Source organism: Camelus dromedarius, chromosome 3, assembly GCF_036321535.1.
Source record: "Camelus dromedarius isolate mCamDro1 chromosome 3, mCamDro1.pat, whole genome shotgun sequence".
Classification (NCBI taxonomy): Eukaryota; Metazoa; Chordata; class Mammalia; order Artiodactyla; family Camelidae; genus Camelus; species Camelus dromedarius.
This window is the reverse complement of record NC_087438.1, coordinates 109,707,866-109,727,766: the sequence shown is the minus strand read 5'-3', so window position 1 is coordinate 109,727,766 and position 19,901 is coordinate 109,707,866. Positions and strand designations below refer to the sequence as shown.

Here is a 19,901-nt window from a genome sequence, read left to right as displayed (position 1 = left end):
CTAAGGAGGGAAATGACGATTTCAACCTCTCCCTGGGTGACCAATGTGTACATATTCCATCCCTAATCCCTCCACAAAAACATTTAAATGCCGCTTTTTACAATCAACCCGGCTTTAAATGCGGCAGTTTTAGAGGTGATGTGCTAACTCTGAAATAACAGCTTACATAAACTCAAATGAACCTCAGTTATGGGAAAACAAATGTAGGTGCATCTCCTAGAATCACTCTTTCTTTCTTGGGTGATTCATTCTTAGTCTTAATTTAGCCAAAAATGCTAAATAATAATAAAATTGACAACATACCTGAAGAGGTGAGTCAGCCAACACCAAGAGGTCATTTCCACTTAGATGCACTGACTGCATCTTCTATATTTTCCCCCAATAAATAACTTTAAAAAGAGATGCTTCTTACCACTCTTGGCCATTCTTCAACAATGGTAAAAATAAACCTGACCACATAGTTCTCTTAATCTAGATGATCTTGCATATTTGATTAAATATAGCTTTGAAAGACTTAAAGAATTATATGCCTTATTAATGCTTTCTTTAAGACTATTATAGCTGCAACCAGAAAAAAAAAAAATCCCATTTATTCTTCACTCAACCATATCATTGAATCATTCCGTGAAAGAAAGGGTAATATTTCAGACTTCATTCTTGCTATTGTTTGTATGGCAATGTCGTGATTTTTACGTGTTACCATTTTATCCACATGACTTCACTGGACAAACCAAAGGGTATATAGACTTTTTATTATTTTTGGAAGTAGCTCTAGATCATAGGTTCCAGGTGATGGAGCCATGACATAGGTAACCCTAATAAGAAAAAGAGAGAGAGATGCTTCTTAAATTAGCACTTAGCAGAAATAAAACCTATTTATTATTTGCTGGATAACCAGAACAAAGATGGAAATATGAGCATGTCCAGATTGATGACTTTCCCCAGGATACCAACCTAAATGAAGGCTGCTGAGACCATCTGTGTCTGAGAACACCCTCCTTCTGAGTTCTGCAAAGAAGCTCCCCCAAAAAACTTCTGTAAACTGGAAACAAGCCATTCTCCCTTGCACTGGTTAAATTCTGGGCCTAAATTGACCAAATTTGGCTTCAGGACAAGTCGACAACTTGAGATCACTGAGTATTTTCCTATTTAATTGTACTTTGAAAGCAGATTGTATTCTCAGACACCTGTGGCCAACCGGTGTTTGGGAATTGGCCTGTCTTGTTTGATGGAGGCCATCCAACTTGGAGGTGACTCACTTCAGCTTTCACTGTGACCTCCGTCCCCCAGATTATTCTTGAAGGCGCATGTCTGGTGCATCTAGGCCTTGCATTTTGACTCTTCTGGCCAATCCCCCAACTCAAGTCTCTCCAACTTATTCATAATAAACAGCATTATTATATGCTTGACACTGCCCTAAGAGCACTACCGATGTCATCTCACAAGAACTCAAAGTCTGAGGTAGGGACTGAGGCCATCTCCATTTTACAAATGAGGAAACCAAGGCTGGAAGAGACGGAAGAATTGCTCCCAAGACACCCAGCTAGTAAGTGGCAGAGTTTGGATTAAAAACCAGGATCCAGAGCCTTTGCACCAAGTTCTGCATAACCTGGCCTCACAGCCAAGGACACTTCATTCAGACACACAAGGAAAAAGAGTGGATTCTGCCACAGTCCTTCATTCATCCATGTTGAACCAAGAAAACATTTTAATACCAGGATCTAAAAACATCAAGATGATTTTCTTACTATTACCAACAATGGCTTAAAATCAAATGTCATGAGCATTTTTCTTCGAAACAGCAATAAGAGATGAGGAGAATCAGAGACCAGGAAGACTCTACCCTGAGGGCCAGTGATGGAGGAAGAGCCCCCATGCCCAGGGCAAGCAGGTTGGTAGCGTCCCGTGTGCTAGAAGCAACCACATGGGCCGTGGGGTCCAGGGTCGGTGCCAGCAGCTGTCAGGACCTCATGGGTCTAGTTCTGTGGCCAGGATCTGTCCGCCGTGCAGCCTTGGTCCTGGCTGCCTGGGTCCCCAGCCTTTCGGGCCATCGTGGGGTTGCCCCGTGTTCCTTCAACTCATTTCTTCTTGGCTTGTAACAGAAAGTCAGTTTCTGTTTCTTGCTCTGAGTAGACCAGGGGGGCAGAAATCCAGGATCACAAAGATCTCCATCCTCCACAATCCCTTGCCAATCACTTCACTAAAAGGGGCAGGGGAGGAGTGGGAGGATCAAGTTTTATGATACAGTCCAGAATCTGAAATTCTGCACCCATGCATAAGATTACAAACCTATGTCTGAAGTTGACTGAAATAACTCACTTGTCCATGGCTACTGTAGCTAAATTTACCCAGCCTGCAGATGCCCCAAACAGTTCAAGTTTCTTCTTTGAACCATGGAGCTGGATCCCAGCAAAGATCATGGAGTTGACAGAAATATGAAGTATCCTGGGGAACAGGATAATGTGTCTCCAGATTAAAGAGAAAATATTTGAGTGGCACTAAACAAGACAAGGATATTTCCTGAGCGAAGAAAGCTTTTGTGAAAAAAAATTCTTCAAAAATTAAGTGAATAATAGCTGACCTGCACAGAGTGCATAAGTCCCTGTGCTGTGCATTACTCCTGCACTTTCAAATCTGCATCCCTTTGTGGAGTGGGTTTAAACATACATATGCTACAAAATGATGCTGAAATGTTTCCTTCCAAGAAAAAAAACTTCTCCCTTAAAATTCCCAGCTGCTCATAATTGTGTTTCTGGTAAGATACCCACACACACTGTTTCATTCAACTACAGCTCATCCGGTGGTTTCTATGTGGTAAGCACTTGGGTAGACCTAAGAATACACAGACGAATAGGATCCACCCTTGTCCCTGAGGACTCTTGGGCTAGTTCAGAAATGGCCTCATGAACAGATACTCTCAATGCAGGGTGACAGGCACCCTGATGGTGGAGGAGCTGCCTGGGGAAACCTAGAAAGGCAAGATATATTTACAGAAATCTCAAAGGAAAAAAATATGACAAAGTTGACTCAACTAATAAGTAAGTCATCAACTTTGCCGTTTTACATGCTACAGGTGCCTGCATCCATGTCCTCCATCCTAGCAATATTCCAATTTCCTCCTGGGGACTGATTCCTGCACCACTGTGTGTAATGGAGGGAGGGTAATTCTAAGTTCCCACCACCCAAGACAAAATCTAAAGTCACCAGAACCCTTCTGTCCTCACTCTCAAAAAAGTTAAGAGGGCAGACCTGTGGCCTATGCTCAACCAGCTGGACCTGCTTCTGGGACTTTGAGTCTGAAACAGATACTGCAGGGAGAGAAGGAAGAGGTGATGGTAAACCAACCCACAGACAAGCCAGCCTCTCACAGTCACAAAGCCATTGCTTTGGCTCCTACTGTCCAGTCTTCCCCAGTTCTGTTTGGTTCCTGCCCTTTCTAAAACTTGATCCTCCAGCCTGTCCTGTCCTCTGAGAACCCCCAAGAGTTTCTCCCCATGGGATCCAGTTCCCATAACCTTCCGTTAAATTCTCATTTGCTTAAGTAGCCAGAATCTTTACAACCAAGGACGCTTTGCAGCTGGACCTTGCATAGTCCCAGCTCTCCTTGGTCTGGGTCACAGCTCCCTAGCAAAGACTATGAATCATTTTCCCTTCTACTGCTACCTTCACACTCCTCTCATCATTTGCCTTTCCTCTCAAGCGTTCAGCAGCTTAGTTCCTCATTTGAAAATCTACAGCCTCACATAAATCTTAGCAATGTTCTCTCAGGGCAGTCTACCCAGACAACAGAAAGAAAAGCAAAAATTAACAAATAGGACCTAAACTTATAAGCTTTTGCCCAGCAAAGGAAACCATAAGCAAAACAAAACAACAACCTACAGAATGCAAGAAAATATTTGCTAATGGTGTGACTGACAAAGGCTTAATTTCCAGAATATATAAACAGCTCATACAACTTTATAACAAAAAAACAAACAACCCAATCCAAAAATGAGCAGAAGACCTAAACAAGCAATTCTCCAATGAAGACATACAGATGGCCAATAGGCACATGAAAAAATGCTCAGTATCACTAATTATCAGAGAGATGCAAATCAAAACTACAATGAGGTATCACCTCACACCAGTCAGAAGGGCCATCATTCAAAAGTTCACTAATGATAAATGCTGGAGAGGCTGTGGAGAAAAGGGAACCCTCCTACACTGCTGGTGGGAATGTAGTTTGGTGCGGCCATTATGGAAAATAGTATGGAGACTCCTCAAAAAACTAAAAGTAGAATTACCATATGATCCAGCAATCTCACTCCTATATACCTGGGTATATATCCGGAGGGAACTCTAATTGCAAAAGACACATGCACCCCAATGCTCATAGCAGCACTATATACAATAGCCAAGACATGGAGACAGCCTAAATGTCCATCAACAGATGACTGGATAAAGAAGCTGTGGTATATTTATACAATGGAATACTACTCAGTGATAAAAAAGAATAAAATAATGCCATTTGCAGCAACATGGATGGACCTGGAGATCATCATTCTAAGTGAAGCAAGCCAGAAAGAAAGAAAAATACCATATGATATCACTCATATGTGAAATCTAAAAAAAAAAGGACACTATGAACTCATCTACAAAACAGAAGTAGACTCACAGACATAGTCAACAATCTTATGGTTACCAGGGAAAGGGGGTGGGAGGATAAATTTGGGAGTTTGAGATTTGCAAACATTAGCTACTATATATAAAAATAAGATTTAAAAACCAAGTTTCTTCTGTATAACACAGGGAACTATATTTAATATCTTGTAACAACCTTTAATGAAAAAGAATATGAAAATGAATATATGTATGTATATGCATGACTGGGACATTTTACTGTACACCAGAAATTGACACACTGTAACTGACTTTACTTCAATGTAAAAAAAAAAGAAAGAAAGAAAATCTACAGCCTCAAAACCCAAGCAGTTATTTTACATGGAGATTCTGGGCCATATCCGGGCACTGGTTCAGGATAAGCCAGGCAGACAGCCTCCCAAGCCTTTGAAAACCATTAAATGTAATGTCGCAGGGTTGGCCACATATAGATTACTGAGCTGGAAAATGATGTGAGATCTCAAGTACCCTTGCTTCAGTTTTATGGGTAATTAAGCTGAAAGCACTGCCAGAGTTCGAGGAATCAATTAAATTGAATGTATGGAATACTGTGCCCACCTCCACAACTTGTTCGGGAAGGGTGGGGGCTTACTGTCCAGACAGAGTGGCTACTGGAGCTTCCTGCTTAGTCTTCATGCAGAAAATGAATGGACTAAGAGCAGAGTTATTGCTGAGAATAATAAGCAGCTACTAATACTATTTATCAAGCGTTCCAAGAGGGCAGGAACCAGATCTACTTTGTTCATTGCCAAAGCTTCAAAGCCTAGCATGCTGAAGCAAGTACTCACTATGTACTTTTTGAATCAATGAATGTCAGGCGCAGGGCTTAGCACTTTATCTGCATTATCTCATTTAATCCTCTCCATCCTCTGCTAGGTGATATTCTCTACAGCAGGTGTGACAGTGGAGACTCTGAGAGGTTAAGCAACTAGGAAGTGATGGAGTTAGGACTTAAATCCCAGCTCAAGTGATTCCAAGGCTTATGCTCTTAAGTGCCAAGCTGTACTGCTATGTCCTACGCTGCCTTAGCACCATGACCAGGGAGCCCACCACCCAGCGGAGGAGGCAGATATGGGCAGAACTATCCTCACAGGCAGTCAAGCAAGGTTAAGGAATGAACCACCGGCAATGTCCACTGCCCATTGCCACAACTTCAGTTTGACAAATCTCACCTGACTGCCTACTGTTACCACCTCCTCACTGATTTCCATGTTCCAGATATGTTCGCCTAATATCCATTCATTACGCTGCTGGAAATGGGATATTTCTACTACCAATTAGGTCATTTCATTCTCCTACCTAAAATTTCTCCATAGTTTTGCCACTATCTCTAGGACAGAGTCAAAAGCCTTACTACTCAGAGTGTGGTCCATGGAACAGCAGCATCGTCATCACCTGCGAGCCTGTCAGAAATGCGGAATCTCAGGTTCCACCCCAGATCTTCTGAATCCAAACCTGCACTTTAACAAGATCACCAGGTGATTCACAAGCTCATGAAAGTTTGAGAGGCAGCAGAGATCAAGTCTTTTTAAAAAAAAATCCTTCAAGGTTACATGACCTGGCTACCTCTACAGCCAAATCTTCAATCTCTTTGCCACTTACACGCCAGCCACTCTGTTGCTTGCATATGCCAGGAATTTAAATGTGCTATTTATGCCCTTCTATCCTACCCTCCTTTTGCCTGGGCAACACCTTCCCAGTTCCCTCAGCCTTAGCTTAAACACGACTCTTCTCCAGAAGCCATCTTTGCCCATCTTCCCTACCCCTAGCCCTATGGGGCTATGTTAGACAGCCCTGCTACGCATGCTTACAGCCCCATGCCATACCCATTTGCAGCTGTGTGCTAAACTGTATCTCTCTCCAGGACAATAAGGAAAGGGATTGGGTCTGTCTTATTCTTATTATACCCCTGCAGCAGCACCTGGCATAAAGCACTTAATTAAACCAACCACTCTAATAAAAAAAAAAAACAATGTTCAACTTCCTAATTATACGGTCTTTCAGCCCACATTTCTACCTCCAACCACCTCCCCCAAACTGAAAAAAAAGAAAGATGCGTGAAACCTGTTTATACAGCATTTCTCTCCCTGTTGACTTTTGTGAGGACTCAGTAGCAGAGGTGACAGGCAGCTGATGCCAGCACAGACTCGTGCATGCTCACCTGCATGAAATAGCACCAATTACTCGTCCAGATAAAGGGAGCAGGAATTTACACACCTGGATCAAAAGGGCTCGGCGAAGGAGTATTAGAAAAGAAAATTAAGTCTGCAGTGTGTGCTGAGTCATGAAGCCATTGCGGGAAGACCTACGAAGCTTCAAGAAGCAAGGGATGGGAAGGTAAGAAAATGTTTTAACAGATAGTGTACAAAAAAAAAAAGAAGTGTTATGCATTTTCCAGTGCCATCTGTCTCCAATTTTCTTAAGAGCTCAGTTGGACTCTGGGGAATAAGTGAAAAACTAGAGGATTTTTTTTTTAAACTTGTGACAAAATCCAGGCAGAGAGAGGTTTGATTACAATAGAAGAATAAGGAAGATTCTTCACACCCATGGTGACAACCTAAATCATCTCTTTTCCCTAATTCCAATAAGGTCCCGTCTTGATACCATCTTGCATAAATCTATGCATGAATTAACATAAAGTTACTGACATATTCATAGAACAGAAAATAAAATAAAATTGGATTGTTGTCAAATTCCCTAGGAAGAGTCATCAAGGTAGTGTGAAAGAAGAGAAACTAACTAACTTCAAAGCTGACAAAGACTTTTAGTTTCAGCAACTTCTAAGACATCAGCCCATGCCTTCAGGTCCCAAGTCTGACACTGTCTCCCCACTCTCCAGCTCTGGAAGGGATGATAAGTACGTGGCCAGCATCCTGCAAATCCTTCTTCCTTATTTCTAGGTCCCCACTAGTGATCTTGTCACAGTTACTAGGATGTGCCCTCCAAAAGCTGGTCCACATCCTGTTCCAGGCAGCCACCATAAATTGATCAGGACTGGCATCCAAAATGAACATTCTTTGCCCTTTGCTCGTTTAGAGCATGGCACCCTCCTTAAAAGTGAAGCTGAGTTCCTCCCTTCTTCCTATGTAGCTCGACATGTGGCTCAACTCCCAGGATCTATCAGCCAAAGATTTTCACTTGAATCAAAAACCCTTTCCATGCACATCTTGAACACAGAGGTCTTCCCTGAATCAAATCAGATGTTAATCCATTTAATGCCTTTCTTTTTATCATGCTTTTAACTTTTTTGAAAGCATTCTAAATTACATTACTACTTCATTCTCAGAAAAATCCCTGAGAGCTAGGTTAAGCAAGCAGTATTATCTCCAAGAGAACTAAGGCCCTGGGGGTTGAAATGAAATCACAGAAAATCATCCAGTGAGTTAGAGGAAAAATGAAAAACTGGGTTGAACATCCGGGTCACCAAGCTGCCACTCCACACCCTTCATAGGACACCACACTGCCTTCTATTCACCTACAGCTCCCAAAGGAATGCTTCCTCCTCTCAGCTTACTCTTTTCCATTTCAGCTCTACACACACACACTCACATACACACACGTGGGCATGCACATACACACAAAAGAACTCATACATATACACAGACTCATGCAGACAGGGATACACACATGCACACAGAGACACCTGCACACTAAAAGAAGTACTTGCACAGAAAGAGATACACTCACACAAACAGACACACACACGCCCAGAGAGAGAGATATGCACAGAGCAATACAGAGGCTTACACTCAGAAAGACACAGAAAAAGACAGACACACAGAGAGACCCAAAGACGCACACACATAGACACATACGCACAGACACACAGGGACACACAGGGGCACATATACACACAGTGACCCCCACACAGAGATAAACAGACATACACAGAGGCACCTGCACAGAAGCAGACCTACATACACACTTTACTTTCTAATAACTTTCATTTCATCAGCCCAAGGTGGAAAATCCATTTTTCTGTGGGATTTTACCAATGTGAGTCACAGAGAACATCCTAGCCCCAGACCTGGTTCCGTAAAGAACAGGCCTCCCTCTGTGAGCTCAGGGACAAGAGCTCGTTAAATGGGAGATTATGGCTCTCAGCAGAACTGGCGTGTGACGGTCTGTACAGCACTCCTCCACTTATTAATCAATCATTCATAACCTAGTTTGTATTGAGATAGTCTCAGAGGCTGTTATGCTTATTATGAGGAATCAGGGATGCCTGGTAGCTGTCACATTGGGTTCTGATGACCCCATCTGGGGGCCGAATCCCTATTGTAACTGTCACATTTGCTTTAGGAACATGATATTTGTAGCATCATCTGATTTCCCAAGAACAGAAGCATTTACTCTTCGTGCTAAAAACTGTAATGGATCTCTGCAGAGAGGTGAGGGCAGAGAAGGACCAGGTATAAGAGTGAGAAAGTAAGAGAAAATTAAGAGTAACAGAGAATTCAAACTGTGGTCTTTTAGGCTCTTAGGCTCTGGAAATAATGAAAGCCATCTTTATCTTCTTTCTTCAACACTTCCTGATTAGATCAGACTCTCATTATGGAAAGTTTATGCAGACGCTGTTGGCCACCTACCCAAATCCATTCTTCCCTGAGGCCATTCCACGACTGCAGAGCCCCAGGCTGAAGAGCAGTTATCTGCCTACTTCCAGGAGACGGTATTTTCAAGGAAAGTCATCCTACCCTCAGCCCGGGGCGGGAAGGGTATCCTGATTAGGCTAAGCTGAAAAAAAAAAAAAAAAACTTAGAATTCTATACCCAGTGAAGATATCTTTTGGAAAGAAAGGTAAAATACTTTTTAAGATGTAAAGAAAAAAAAGCTGAAAGAATCCATCGCCAGCAGTCACACACTGTAAGACGTGTAAAAGGAAGTCCGTCAAGCAGAAGGAAAACGGCACCAGATAAAAATCATGATCTACACAAAGGAATGCAAAGCACTGGACATGGTAAATATGTGGGTAAATAAATAGTCATTTGTTCTTATTTTTAAATCACTTCAAAATGTTTAAAGAATAAAAATAAAATATGAGGAGGTATTTTACTATAAAAGTATTATATAAACTATATGATGGCAATACAAAAATACTTTCACGATCAAGCAATTGAAAAGACACATTAAAAAGCAAATGCATTCAGTAATAATTTTTAATGGATTTTTCTAAACTTTAATCAAACCATCTACACATGCTTAGAAATAGTCATGCACGTGTGTGTAAGTACATTTATGTAAATTGCTTATTCTTAGTGAACATATGGATTTGTGGACCTCTTGCAACAACCCCCAGCCCAGGGTGTTCCACCAGCTGCAGACAGGGAATCAGAGGACTAAGATTTTTTCATAAATCAGACAAGAATCCTGTGGCAGTATAAACACTGACACGTTTCTGCTTGTTAGCACTTTGATAACAGTCCACTTTATATATTTGGGTTTTTTAAATCTACATTTTCATCATACCCACTATACCATAAAGCAGAGTCTTCCACACAACAGGCAGCCGGTAAATCTCTGTCCAGTGAATAAATGGCATCTCCAATATCACTAATATATGGTGATTATTTTCTGATGTTTACTAAAGAGGCGCAAGTCCTGATTCACAAGTGGCAGGACCAATATCTAAACTTGAATTTCTCTTCTCGGTTATCTCTGCCTTTCCACTGCGCTTCTTCAAGTTCACACCAGTGTCTCCAGCGACACCAGCCACATTCCCTGAGGCTACACAGCCCTGGCAGAACCCACCACAACAAATAAATCTTCAGAGCTGGACTCAAGAGGATACATTTGAATCACAAAAGAGTGCACGTCAGAGTTGCAATTATGATCAGTGAAGCAGACCCCAGTATGTTGTGCATAATTAAAGTGACTGTCATTGCTCAGTATATATCAGCTTGGAAAAACGTCTCTTTCTATATGAGAATAAAAATGAGACATGAGGAGACTGTTGTACCTAAATGAAAACTTAACTTTGAAATAACTTTACCACTTCCATACCCTGGTGATGAAGACTGTACCTGTCCATCTGATGCCTTTGGCCTTGACAAGTTGATGGTATTAGAACCACTAAGGTCATAAACCACCCAAAGGGTCTAAGATTATGGCCTGGTCAGAACTCACATCGTCAGACTTCCTTAAAACCCAAAGGGGGTTAAAAAAGATTTTGCTTTTTCTCTAGGAAGTTCCTGATGCTTGCAATTTAGAACACACCTGCAACAAACAATGGAGTCCCATCCAAGCTTGATCTCGTACACACCTATTTTACTTACTGCCCATCAACTTTCCTCAGCGGCACCCCATTCATCCCCACCCCTTGGCCAGAACTAAAGAAATTCTCCCATCATTTGCTCAGTCAGCTGCATGGGAACGAAGAAATATGGTCCATACTCTGTTTAAAATGTTGGCTGAGGCAGAGTGGTAACAGTCAGTGAGCCTCGTTTTCTTAATTTCATATTTGATTGAACATTATTAAAAGAACTGTTAAAGTTATGAAGTTTCATGCTCATATTAGGTTTAGGATGAGGTGGCTAAGGACACACAGAAAGAGTTATTTTCTGCTTCTTCTTTTCTTAGTAATAACACTTAGCACTCAGATATTGCTTTTCATCTCCATCACTCTTTACAAACATTAACTGTATAATTTCACTACATTAACTGCAAAGAGAGAGTCAGAAATGGCCCTATAATCTTGTAGTCACTTTGGAGCATTCACTGTCTCTTAAAATGATGTACTACACTCCAGGGTCTATGTTTTAACCTGGTTTAAGACAGGAAGGTAAGAAAAAAGGGAAGGAGAAAAAAAAAAAAAGATCATATTCTGAAATAACAGAGAGCTCAGAAGCCTACCAAGGATTCTAGTAAAATATCCTGTGGATTCAGAACACAGAAGTGAAACAGTGAGGTGAAAAACATAACTAAACTTTGAATAGTATTGTTATGCTTAGCATATTACAGTTTATATTAAAAAGAAAGAAAACAGGAAAGGTTTTGAATCCCTCCCAGCAAAGAAAAAGATCCTCCAAATTAAAAATATTAATATATTTTTGAGTATAGTCAGTATATAGATTTAACATAAACAAAAAGGCATACTATCTGTTGTCATTGTTGGCAGTAATGTCACAGCTCGCCTCCACCTTGAGTCATTTTTTTAGGGCAAGCCTCTCCAAGTAATAAAAATAGCTACCATTTGTTAAATACATACTACATATGAGGCACCATGATACGTGCTTCAAATACATTGATTCAACTCAGTTTCCCTACATGAAGAATTTATCCAGAGCGGGAATCAGCAAACTACAGTATTTGGTCTAAATCCAAATACTATTTTTGCAAATGAGGCTTTACTGGAACGTATTCATGTCAGTTCATTTACAAATTGTCTATGACTGTTTTCCTCCTACGAGGGTGGAGCTGAGACACTGCAGAATTGTGGCAAAAACCACATGGCCCACAAAGCTTTAAATATGTACTATCTTCTCTTTTACAGGAAAAAGTTTGCCATCCTCTGATCTAGAAGATGGCCTCAAAAGACCTTCAAATACTAACATCCTCTGACTCTGACTCTGGGTATTGAGAAATCTTTCTCTGTTTTCCCCACTAGCCCACTAGTTGCATCAAAAAGCAAAAGCAGTGTGTCAGTCTATGTGTTGTTATCTAGGCTTCTATGTCAGTGTCAGTTCCTTAGGAAAATATTCTCTGTGTTTCTAGTTCTACCATAATTCATGTACATCAGCCCATTGTTGAGAGCTTCAGTTAATCCAAGTGTAAACTGCATACTGTTGATAACACTCACATCAACTACTAAAAAGTGTAATTATAGAACTCAAACTACACTAATAAAAAATCAAACTCTATCATTTCTTCCCTTACTGTCTCAATTTATGGCTTCTTCTCCATTTTCTCTGCCATCACCATTGCCTGTTGCCACTTCACCTCACACTTGGACTATGACCTGAGCACCATTCAGCCCAATACTAGGCATAAAGTAGGATTCTACACACCTGAAATCCAACACTTGCCTTCTGAAAGAATCGGAGGTAAGGGAGGTAAGAATTTTTCTCAAATGTTTTCACTTATTTCCAGAATTAGAAACAATGAAGAACTGTCCCATTTTTTCATATCCTCTCATATTCATGGCTGATTTTCACATAGGGTCTGAGAGGTGACAATTTGATAGAATGTATGATTGGGTAGGGAATTTACAAGGCTTTAAGTATTGTTTATCACCACAATTGTTTAGGACTGAGAATGCCATAAATTCACACATAATTGGATATCCTATTTAAGCTTATGTTCTACAAAGATCAGTCTGAAGTAGCCAAAGCCACAGCACAGAGAGGATATGAGCACGTTGTGTTACAGACGGCTGCCATGTTAGAGTATGCACACAGTTTCAAAGATACATATTTTAGCCTCAGTGCTGGATTTTAGTACAGTTTAGTATAGTATTGTTTAGTTTTTTTTTCCGATTTATCCTAAAATACTAATCATTTCTTCAACTGACTGAATCACTAATTCCTCTAACCAATTTGTTAATAGTCTTCATTGGGTCCACTCTAAAATACTTTAAGACTGACCCAGTAATCACTTAGATTCCGTTATTACAACTTAAGTGTTGTAAGAAAAAGAAGTAAAAGTATCATCTTTATCTCTTTCAGTATCAATTTTTGATACTGTCATAAAAATATCATTTAAATACCACCTTCATCCATCCAAGTAGAAGACTGGTATTAGAAAGAAAGACTGTTAAAAAAGAAAAATCCAAATTTGGCTCATCCTGAAATTTCTGCTTGGAATTAAAGTTATTTTATTCTATGCTCATACTAATTCTATAGTAAATCGTCTTGTGAGTCTCCAGAAGTATGCAAATGAACTGAAATACCTTCTTTAATGCAGTAGTTATATCCTCTGTCACACTGCTTATGTGGATCTTCTTTGTTGTTGTTCCATCTGGTCCTGGGCTTTACTTTGTTGGGAGGTTTGTGATGGCTGATCCAATCTCCTTGTTCATTATTGGTCTGTTCAGATTTTCTATTTCTTCATCATTCAGCCTTGATAGGTTGTAAGTTTCTGAGAACTTATCCATTTCTTCTTAAATTGCCCAATTTGCTGGTGTATAATTGTTCACAGACGTCTCCTATGATCCTTCGTATTTCTGTGCTATCATGTTGTAATGTCTCTTCATCCATTTATAATTTTATTTACTTAAGTCCTCCTGTTTTTCTTTGCAAAGCTGGCTGATAGTTTTGCCAATTTTGTTTATCTTTTCAAGAAACCACATCTTAGTTTCGTTGATCTTTTCTATCGTTTTTCTTTTCTCTATTTTGTTTATTTCTCCTCGATTAATCTTTATAATTCCCTTCTGTTAACTTCAGGCTTAGCTTATTCTTCTTTTTCTAGTCCTTTGAGGTGTAAAGTTTATTTATTTGAGATCTTTATTTTTTCTTAATGCAAGCATTTATCATTATAAATTTTCCTCTTAGATTTGCTTCTGCTGCATCCTAGAAGTTCTAGTGTATTGTGTTTCCATTTTTGTCTTAAGATACTTTATGATTTCTCTTTTGATTTCTTCTTTGACCAATTACTTTTTCAGGAGTATGTTCATTTCCACATATCTGTGAATTTTTCACTTTTCTTCCTGCTACTGACTTCTAGTTTCAGACCACTGTGGTCAGGAAAGATACTTGATATGATTTCAGTCTTCTTGAACTTGCTAAGACTTTTTTGGGGCCTAAAATGAAGAATACTCCATGTGCACTTGAGAAGAAAGTCTATTGTACTACTATTTGAATGGGATGTTCTATAGATGTATAGTGTTGTTCAAGCCACTGTTTCCTTATTAATTTTCTGTCTGGATGATTTTTCCATCATTGAGAGTGGGGTATTAGAGTTCCCTGCTATTACTGTAATGCTATTTATTTCTCCTTTCAAGATTCTGTTAATATTTGCTTTATGTATAAAGGTACTCTGATGTTGGGCATATAATTATTTATAATTATTATATTCTCTTGATGAATTTACCACATTATCATCATATAATGACTTCCTTTGTCTCTTGTGACAGTTTTTGACTTAAAGTCTATTTTGTCTGATGCTCTCTTGTTGGTTATCATTTACGTGGAGTACGTTTTTCCATCTCTTCACTTTCAGCTTATATATGTCCTTAAAACTAAAGCAAGTCTCCTGTTGGCAGCAGAGAGTTAGACCTTGTGGTTTTTAGTCCACTCAGACCCTCTAAGCTTTTTGATTAGAGAACGCATTTATCTTTGAGGCAACTATTGATAATAAGGGCCTTCATTGCCATTTTGTTGATTGTTTTCTGACTGTTTTGTAGTTTCTCTGCTCCTCTATTCTTCCCTGGCTGTCATCCTTTGTGATCTGATGACATTTGTGGTAGTATGCTTACATAAAACATCTTATAGTTATAGCAGTCTATTTTATGCTCATAACTAATTTTGATCACATACAAAAACCTCACTCTTTTACCCCACCCATATTTCATGTTTTTAATGTCATAATTTACCTCTTTTTATACTGTGTACCCATTAAAAAATTATTGTAGTTGTAATTATTTTAACATATCTATCTTTTAACTTTCACACTAAAGTTAAAATTGATGTACACACCACCATTACAATAATAAAGAATTCTGAATTTGACTACATGTTTACGTTTACTGGTGCATTTTATGTTTTCATATGTTTTTATTTTGTTATTAGCATCCTTTCCTTTCAGCTTATATATCTCAATTTAGTATTTCCTGTAGGGGCACGTCCAGTGGTGATAAATCCCATCAGCTTTTGTTTGTTTGGGAAAGTCTTTGTCTCTCCTCCATTTCTGGACAGTGTTGCTACGTGTAGGATTCTTGATTGGAAGGTTTTTTTCTTTCAATACTTTGAATATATCATCCCACTCTCTCCCGGCCTGCAAGGTCTCTGCTGAGAAATCCACTAATAGTTTATAGGGGTTCCCTTACGACAAGTCTCTTTTCTCTTAGTACTTTTTTAAGTTGAATAATACTTGACTTACAGTATTATATTAGTTTCAGATGTACAACATAGTAATTTGATTATTTTTATAGATTATACTCCAAACAAATTATTATAAAATATTGACAGTATTCCTGTGCTGTACCTTACACATCCTTGTAACTTACTTACTTTATACCTAGTAGTTTATACCCTCTAATCCTCTTTACCTATTTGCCCATCTCCCAGACTCTCTCCCCTCTGGTAACTACTAGTTTGTTCTCTGTATCTGTGTGTCTGTTTCTCTTTGGTATAATCTGTCATTTGTTTTATTTTTTTAGATTCCATATATCAATGAAACACAGAGCATTTGTCTTACTCTGTCTGATTTATTTCACTAAGCATTATATCCTCCAGGTCCAACTACAGCATCACATATGGCAAAATTTCATTCTTTATTGTGGCTGAGTAATAGTCCATTGTGTGTGTGTATATATATGTACCACATCTTCTTTACCTATTCATCTGTTGATGGACACAGGCTGCTTCCATACCTTGGCTATTGCATATAATGCTTCTATGAACATTGAGGTGTAAATGTCTTTTTGAATTAGTGGTTTTTTCCTTTGGATAAATACCTGGGAGTAGAATTGTTGAATCACATGCTAGTTCTATTTTTAGTTTTCTGAAGAACCTCCATACTGTTTTCCATAGTGCCTATTCCAAGTTACATCCCCACCAAGAAAGCACAAGGGTTCCCTTTTCTCTACATTTTTGCCAATGCTTGTTATGTAGACTTTTTTATGATAGTCATTCTGACAAGTGTGATGTGATACCTCATTGTGGTTTTGATTTGCATTTCCCTGATGATTAGTGATGTTGAGCATCCTTTCATGTGCCTGTTGGTCATCTGTATGTCTTCTTCAGAAAAAAGTCTATTAGGATTCTCTGCCCATTTTTCAACTGAGTTGCTTGATTTTGGGGTATTGAATTGCATGAGTTTATAATATATTTTGGATATTAACCCTTCATTAGACATATTGTTTGCAAATATCTTCTTCCATTCATTAGGCTGTCTTTGCTTTGGTGTCTATGCATTTCAAGAAGTGGTCACCTCTTCCAGTCTTTACAAGTTTGCTTAGGCAGGGAAACCCATCAGTCTGGGGTTCAGGATGGGCCACTGGTAGCATCTTTGAATGGACTGGCCTTGTTGATAGGGTCTCTGTTTGAGTAGGGCCACTTCCCATGCTCTGAGGCTAGCCTGGGTCACTGGCTGGATTCTACAGTTGGGCAAGTCTGCTCGCTGGGCTCCAGTCAGGCAGGGCCACTGTCTGGGCTCTGTGGTTGAGCAGGGCTGCATTAGTGGCAAGTTAAAACTCCTTGTTCTTCTGGTGATAGAAGAAGATTAAAGCCACAAGGGCACTGATAAAGGGTACGGTGGGAAGAGGCATTCTTGTACTCTTTTTATGTAAACCTTGTTTAGAATGTAATCATAAGAACTAGTTTGTTGAAATATCAATTACTTGGCTATGTGTTTTACATACATTATCTCATTTAATCCTCTCCAGAGCCCTAGGAGGTAGGAACTGTCATCTCCATATTTCCACACAAGGGAACTTAGATAGAAGTACAGATGGAAGTGGAGACCTGGGACTTAAACACTGGTCTGAATGGTCCTTTAAACTGGGTTTGAGACTTTCTTAGCTTTTTTTTTCCCCAATTTTTTTTTTAGACTTTCTTAGTTTTGACTCCCATGACATGTCCCAGATATCAAAGTTCAATAAAGCATAAGATGCAGAAGGTCGGATCAGTGTATGTCCTTTTTGTGTTCCTGCAGAACTCTAAAGCTCTCTATTTAAAATAGGTTCCTGGAATTGGTGAAAACACATATTTTACAAAAAAAAAAAGTGAGTAATTACTGATACTTGGCTTTTAAAAGTTAGCAGAGATCAGAGACAAGCATATAACACATTTCTCTTGCCCCTTCTCTGTTGTGTTAGAATCCCTAGGACCCAGCCACACCAAGCTTTAGGAACACGTGTATGTAAGCCAAATTCACACAGACTGAACTAAACCCATCTTCCTGACAAAGGCCTTGAGGGATGTGGTGAAGGGAGAAAGAGCACAGTTCCTGGGCCTTTGGTTATGCAAAGAAAACTCAGAGCCAAGTTCAGAAGCATAATAACTGCTCTGCATAATAAAGTGAAAGAAATTTTTTTAGAGAAAAGTGGTGGAGGAATTGGTGAGGGGGCTGGAACCACTGTGGATACATGTGGCTCAGGGAATATTCCTCAGGAACAGGCATGTCTAATATTCACATACAAATCACACATAGTGCTACAGTAGTCAATTTTCCCACCTCCCCAGTTCTTCAGGAAAGTTAGCTTGAGCCCACTGAACCACTGAATCACTTTTCCTTCCTTAGAAAAAAGTGAAGAGATCGGAAGAAAGAACATAAACAGCCTTCCTAATTCTTTCAAAATGGTGGGACTTCCTGTTTTATAGGCTAGAAGAAACGCAGGGAGAGGACAAGGATTGTCATCACAGAAGCAAGGAAAGAAAAACACCCTGGCTACCAGTTAAGAAAGCTTGCAATCCTATGCCACTGTTTTTTGTGGGGTTTTTTTTTTTTCTTTTTCTTTTCTATATAGGAAATCACTGCCTATAGAAAAAATAAAGAAGTATGTTCCTGGAACCTTCTAGAACCTGACTAACCAGTCCACAGCTCTGACTTTGTTCTACCATTTATCTCCCTGAGAGGGCCCAGAGAGCAAGGAGCTCAGCCAGTAGACACCAGAGTTAAACTCTGGTGAACTTTTCAGTCCACATTTTCCATATGCCCACCCCCCTAATCTGATTTAGCAACAGCATTCGTACGGAGCATGATTCTTTTGAACTTGTTTACAAGCTTTATCATTATATTTGCCCACATTATGCAAGCAGTTTGCAATCACCCCTAATTCTCTGACTTTAATTATATAATTGAACAAGCCCCAAACTCATTTTTCCCGGGAAACATTAAATATTACCATCTTAATGAAATTCTTAATGAAACGGTCCACTATGCATGCAAATGACCAGTGGTAGCTGGGCCCCTAGCTTATCACTGGGCAAGGCAGTAGGACAAACACTCTTGCTTTTGTCAGTAACTGGCAGTGGCAGTCCTCACCCACACTTTTGGACGGAATGATAATTCCACAAGGCCAGACGATGGGTTTCTGCGAGACACATGGATATAATTAAGATGGGACAGAAAGAATTTAAATGAAGCAGGAATCGATCTTAACCTATATAAATCAAAACTTATTTCCAAGCTGAAAGAGTGCACTTAAACTTTTCTTTCCAATTAAAAAAAAAAAAGTTATCCGCTGTCCCTCTTTTCTCCAGAGACTGGAGGTCTGAGAGATAAAACAGTTCTCTTCTCAATTAACTTTTCAAGACTGAAAACAGGAAATGGCCCAAATATAAGAAACTTAAGGGACCTGTGAAGTTTTCAGCACAGGTGATGGGTGCCTCAAGTATCTGTTCCTTCCCAACTGCATTTTATAAGGGACCTTGTTGCACAAAACTTAAACCTTATATACGCCACACACTGTCCTCATGCCAAAGTCACTGGCTGCCAAAAGCAAAAATGCAGGGAAAGCAGATGTGTCCACATATTTGCTCAAACAGCATGGACATCGATGTCCTGGGCCAAGAAGACCCCAAATTATTTAAAAATAGCTACTACGTATATAACAAATTACCAGTTCCCAAACCTTGTTAAATCTTTGCATTGCCAGAAACGTGTCAAGATGCCCAAAAAGTCCAACACAGAACCATACCCGAAACATTTATGGTACCTTAGAGAATTTAATTGCTGCATCTGCTGAGCTGAGGAACTATTCTTTCCCATCCTCTGAAGTTCTCATGTTTCCACAGAAGGAATGAAAGGCAAAGGAAAGTTAAGCTTGTGAATTTTTCAATAGCTTTATTGGAATATAATTCACAAGTCATACAGTTCACCCACTTAAAGTGTAGAATCAATGGTTCACAGCACATTACATTGTTAATATTTTAATTGTGGAAAAATGTATGTTTCACAAAATCTGCCATTTTCAGATGTACAGTTTAGTAGCACTCATCACATTCAAAGTTTGTGCAACCATCACCATTATCTATTTCCAAAACTTTTTCATCACTCCCAACAGAAACTCTATCACCATTAAGTAATAACTCTCCATTTCTTCTCCCCTCAGCCCCTAGAAACCTCTAATCTACTTTCTACCT

General features: G+C 39.5%; 1 long non-coding RNA gene across 1 annotated transcript in view; it reads right to left on the bottom strand.

Moving 5' to 3' along the window:
* The window catches only part of LOC135321079 (uncharacterized), a 141,449-nt gene that overhangs the window by 47,551 nt on the left and 73,997 nt on the right, over positions 1-19,901 (bottom strand). The gene's annotated exons all lie outside the window — the stretch shown is intronic.